This window comes from Eurypyga helias, unplaced genomic scaffold (genome assembly GCF_000690775.1).
Source record: "Eurypyga helias isolate BGI_N326 unplaced genomic scaffold, ASM69077v1 scaffold19646, whole genome shotgun sequence".
Classification (NCBI taxonomy): Eukaryota; Metazoa; Chordata; class Aves; order Eurypygiformes; family Eurypygidae; genus Eurypyga; species Eurypyga helias.
In genome coordinates this window covers 1-5,755 of record NW_010257442.1, presented here as the reverse complement: position 1 = coordinate 5,755, position 5,755 = coordinate 1, and positions in this window count along the sequence as shown.

The following is a 5,755-nucleotide window of genomic DNA, read 5'->3' as shown; positions in this document are numbered from 1 at the left end:
CCTGGTAGGACTTGTGGGTCAGCTAGCACTTTTTCAGTGAGAGATGCAGGTGTTGAAATCGGGCTGGTTAGTAACTAGGCTTGATCTTAGTCTTGAAACTGCTCCGTCATCCAACCAGACACCAGAAAGAAACTGGGGGTGAGGGAGATTGATTTGCCTCCTGCCAATGCGTTGTGGATGGCTGCATCCTTACCAAAGGTTAGAAGTGGGAAGGCAACTTAAAATATCGGTTAAATCCTTTATTTTAAGTTTTATAAAAGTGGTGTATCATTATTGGTCAGAGAGAATGAAACACATGAAAAATACCTATCTAAAAGGAAGGAAGCGTTGTGATCCAGAGGGCTTTTAGGACAGCTTTCAGTCAGACAAAATCTGAATTAAGCTCCTGGAACAGCTGCCAGTGATGCTTCAGCTACAGGGAGCTGGGAAGAGACGGCACTGGGAGGTACCCAGCAGCTGGTCCCCTGCCAGGTCTGGGAGGAGGCTGCCCAGGCTCCCTCACCAATGCCATGGAAAACACTCCAGTGTTCCGACCATGGCAGAGGCAAGGTCGACATGAGTATGGCAGAAGCTGCAGGCTTATTGTGCTGTCCCAAACTGCAGTGACCAGGCAGCAGCCCCTGGGCAGGGATGCTGGAATAACACCGATCATGTTTGCTTTTTCATCCCCTCTACCATCCTTATCTCATCCCAAGTAAACAACTTACACGACCAGATCATTGAAAGAGTCTGCTCCCCAGGGGGGGCAGTGGCTGCCAGGAGCTATCCTCACCCTTATCAACACAAACAACAAAGAAGGACTCTGAAATAGCAGAGAAAAAAGGGGTTGTGCTTTACAGGAGCTGATTGAAATCGGGAGTGCAAGATGCTGTAGGAGTTATTTCTCAGGGTATGAGCCCTGTAGCCCTAACACGATTAGCAGAAGCTGAGAAACGTGTGCCGTGTTATTGAGGAGAGTGTTCTGGTGGTTGGAGAAGGTGTTGGAGGACTAAATGCAAGTGGCTGCAGGTTAAAGAGAAACGGTATTCGCAAAGGAAATAGCAGCCTCAAAGCTGAAACCATGATCTGGAGACGTAATACGACATAATAAAAATCCTATCAGTATCTCCAAGATGAAACATCTCTAAAAACCGGTGTTGTGGGTTCGTGGCTCCACAGCTGTAAACTGGTCATGCTTTGTTGGCTGCAGACACTCAAGGACATGCCGGTGGGGACAGACAAAATACCAGCTGAGAGGTATTGACATGGAGGTCTGTAGCCCTGTAGGCACCGTGTCTGGCACATCCAAAGCACAGAGATGCTGTATGGGGCTGGACAAACTTCTTTGGACATCTAGGGTGTGGAGGGTAACGATGTATCTGGAATTACATGAGAGAGGGTGGTTGAGACAGATGAAGATGAATTGTTTTCAGACTTCTCAGACAGTCTTGTGCCCTGCTCGTGTGGCTCTCAGGCAGTTCACACGTGGGGTCTGTGCCTGTTTTGGGGCAGAGAGGAGCAGAAATGAGGTGGGCACATAGACACCCAGCCTGATGCCAGGACAGGGCTTAGGGTTGTGATGCATTGATGTCCTGCTCCACCTACAGGAGAGAAAGCAAGTGTTGCAGAACTTGGAAAATCTGTCATTTTCCTACCAAGGGATTCCAGGTAGGTGCCCAGAATGAGAAAGGAATGTAAAACAGGGGCTACTGAGACAATAGCCATGCAGGCTGTGACTGCAGAGGGGAGTGTAGGAGAACCCAAAGAGGCTGTGACATCTCCTGATTGCCAGTGGCTTTCTGCGCCTGCTACCTTGCACAAGAGCCAAGAGAGTTAACAGAACTGTGTGATGTGGAAGAAATAAAGAAGACCTGCAAGAAATATTAGATAATAAATCACCAGGACCAGATGGGTGTGCAGCTGATTTTACTGGACATTCTGAGGCAAATTACTTCCAATTGTAAACGAGGTTTGCTAAAGCACTTTATAAACAAAATGTTTTCCCCTAACTTAATTCAGCCCACCAGGAAGAAAGCCGAAGAAGTGTAGGGTGTACAAATTTACTTGATTACCTTGCATTGACAATTTTAAAAGTCATCGCTATTAGATTAGGTGCCAACATAATAGGATTTTCTCAGGTCCAGTTTGCTAGGAGCCTCTGCTCTGTTAATCACAGCATAAAATTAGTGTATTAGCTTGGCTGTAGCATTGCAATTTGGTTGACCAGAGGAGGCCACGAAGATGCTCAGAGGACTGGAGCACCTCTGCTATGGGGACAGACTGAGAGAGCTGGGCTTGTTCAGCCTGGAGAAGAGAAGGCTCCGGGGAGACCTTATTGCAGCCTTCTGAAGGGGCTACATGGAAGCTGGGAGAGGACTTTTTACAAGGGCCTGTAGTGACAGGACAAGGGGTAATGGGTTTAGATTGGGTATCAGGAAGAAATTCTTCACGGAGAGGGTGGTGAGGCACTGGAACAGGTTGCCCAGAGAAGCTGTGGATGCCCCATCCCTGGAAGTGTTCAAGGCCAGGCTGGATGAGGCTTTGAGCAACCTGGTCTAGTGGAAGGTGTCCCTGCCCATAGCAGGGGGGTTGGAACTAGATGGTCTTTAAGGTCCCTTCCAACCCAAACCATCCTGTGATTCTATGATCTCCGCAGGGGATTCAGTTTACCTCCTGAAAGGAAGCCACTCACTCAGCCAGTTGTTCTCACCCAACCTGTGTGCTGGAAGAGCAGCGACGGCAGTCTCCCACGGCTGCTCTGGGAAGTGGAGCACACCAGCCTCTCGTGTGCGGGATCTGCATGGCGCCCTTCACTGCTGGCCCCGTGGGCTCTGCTCAGCTTTGACGAGCACAGGGTGGGGACTCTGAAAGCGCTGACACAGCAGTGGACATCAGCTCTGCGCGTCACGGACTATGCCTTTGCACAGAGCTGAAAATACATCGTGCATGCAGCCACTCGGGCAGCGTAGCGTGTGCCGTTCTCAGTGCCTTGCAATAGCAACCGTGATGTATTCCCAAGACATATTTCTGGGTTTTAGGTTATGTCAGGCAGGGCTGGATTTTCTGTCTGTGTAATATATCTGTATATGTACGTGTGGGCATGACAGTCTGCAGAACCATTTCTGTCAGGGGTTATGTTTTTGGATGACAGTACCCAGAATTTGGGTCATTGTTCAGCCTCTTTGTTGGACATATATTTAACGTACATCTCTATATTAATGTTTATTTATGTGGTATTAGTTGTTGTGTTGTATACATTCATGCAGATACATATGTACATATAAATATGCATCTATTTAAAATAAATGAGTAATTATTCCACTTAGGTATAGTTTCACGTAACAGTGTCAACCTTGGAATTATGAATTTCTGGCTGCTTGGAGAACACTTTTTCTCCTCTGTTAGCGCCTGCTCCGTAGCTGGCGCACAGGCACTAAGACAGAGAGGTTTATTGCCAGAGGGGAGCACAGCTGGCTACGGAACCTGAGCATCCCTCCCTGCGGATGACTATGGGGTCACCGCTGTGTGCTCAGGCAGAGGTGCTCATCCACTGCGGGGTTTGGTGCAAGAGGTCCCTGTTAGCCCTGGTGGTCCTTCGGCTTTCCGGATTCAAACGGGAGCCCACCTGGGAGCAGCCAGGCCTGATGGTTTCTGCTCCAAAGGGAGGGCAATGAGCTCCGCTGTGGAGCTGTTGCTGTCTGCTGTGCCAAGCAGCCGCCTCATCTGCAGACAGGGAGTATTATTGTGATGAGGCTTATACCCTGGTGACCAGAGCACAAGGCTGGGCTCTAAGTCTTTTGGAGCTGTTACATTCTGGGTGGGTTTTTTTCTTGTTTTGTTTTGGTTGGTTGGTCTTTTTTTGTTGTTTTTGTTGTTGCTCCATTAAAAGTTTTGCTAACATTTTCGGTTCTATACATATTTTACTTACATGAACTTGAAATGAGAGCAATCCTTTCATAGTCAATGATGCCTCCATGGCCCGTGTAGGACACTACACCTTGCTCTGGGGCTGTGTACATGCCATGTATTTCACACAAAACCACACTGAAAAGTTTTATAAATCATAACATATATTTCTAAGCTTTAACAGGTAGCATTTCTCACAGGCCTCCTATTGTAAAGACAGACTCTTCACTTTTAACAGTACTTCTTACAGGTCTTGGAGATGAATAAAAATTACTGATACAATTTTAGAAGTGGATACAGTGTGACTTTTTATTACCTAGCAGTTTATGACTTAGGACATCTCAAAACCCGGGATATCTATGAAATTTTAGGTTCCCTGCAGGAGCTGGGAGTGTTTCTTTTCCCCAGCAATTTCTAGGTTTGTAAAGCAAAATCTGGAACAGATTCATGATAAAACCCTGTCTCTAAGGCTTGGTGTATGAAGGACGATAAGTATTTCTGGGTTTTAATCGATCCCTTGGCAGCTGTTCAGAGGTGTCCAGAAGCCTGTATGGCCATAGATTCCAAGACCACATATGGCTGTATTACATGAGAGCTCCACCACCATTTTTAATTTTTTTTCCCCGTTTTTCTGTCTTTGCTGTTCCTTGCTTTCCTCACTAGGTGGCAAACTTCACAAGCGGTAGCTGGCTGGATTTCCCGTCCCCCCCCCAAGGTCTTTATATCTCAAATAAAGTAGCCTGTGCTGGGAAAGCTTTGCTTGGACCTCATCCAAATAATATTTGCTTTCTTTCACTTGCAAAAAAGGAGCCATTATTGCTCCTAATTCAATCATTTTCTTTTCTGGGCTGATCTGTGAAAAGGCTGTAGCTGTTGCAATGGACTATTTACTTTCTGTGTGTAGTGCTCTTTGAGATTGTTGAGTAAACAAGAAGGAAAATGCCCTTTTTTTGCTATTTAAAAAAGGAACACCTCACATCATCTCCATCCACGAAACACAGGCTTAGTTTGTTCATACTGTAGAACAATCATTAGCTAAAAATAAGAAAAAGCACTGCCATTTCTTTCTGTATAATAAATATCCTCTGGTGCTACCGTTGATTTAGTAGCATCGTTAAGTGTGGGGAGAGCACTTGGCATTCTTCCTACCGTAGTAACAAAGGTGACCTGCAAGAAACTTACTCCAGCATATAACTAAAATGACTTGCGTGTTTCAGCAGCTGTAAATCTTATTTCAGGTAGTGGTACAGAGTAAGTAGCTGAGTGGTGCAGAGAGCAGAATCTGCCTTGGGATTTCAAAAGGTTTTCTTTTCTCATGGACCAGTGGCATTTCTAATAAGCGTGGGTGGGTTCTGCACAGGAACTGGTGTTTCAGGAGGCATTTGGAAGGAAACGAAATGGATGTCTGATGCACAAGGGCATTAAGGAAAGTGTTTAAAGCATTGGTGGCTGTGGCAGGGTGGCCTGACTCTTACCAGAATCCCTAGAAGTATTTGTTAGCACAGTTAGAGTGTAAAACATTGTGCACTTAATTTGCATATCGTTCTGTATAGGTACTTGTTCTGTAGCATTTCTCACAGTTGGAGGAGACGGTGAAGGAAACCAGAGAGATAAGGTGGATAGAGAGATTTTAATGTAAGATTCAAAAAGAATTGCAGAGCTTCAGTAGCTGGGAGGACAGTTCAGTTGAAACTGTTGTTGCAGCTGTTTGGCATACTTTTAATAATGCTGAATTTAGACAAAGGACAAAGCCCCTCTATTCCACAGCAAGTAAGCCCTCTGTGGGAATGTTCCTGGGTCTATGAAGAAGAAATTGCTTGCTCATTAGCAAGAACGAAGGGTGTTGGGGCCGGAGGGAGGGAGGGGGGGG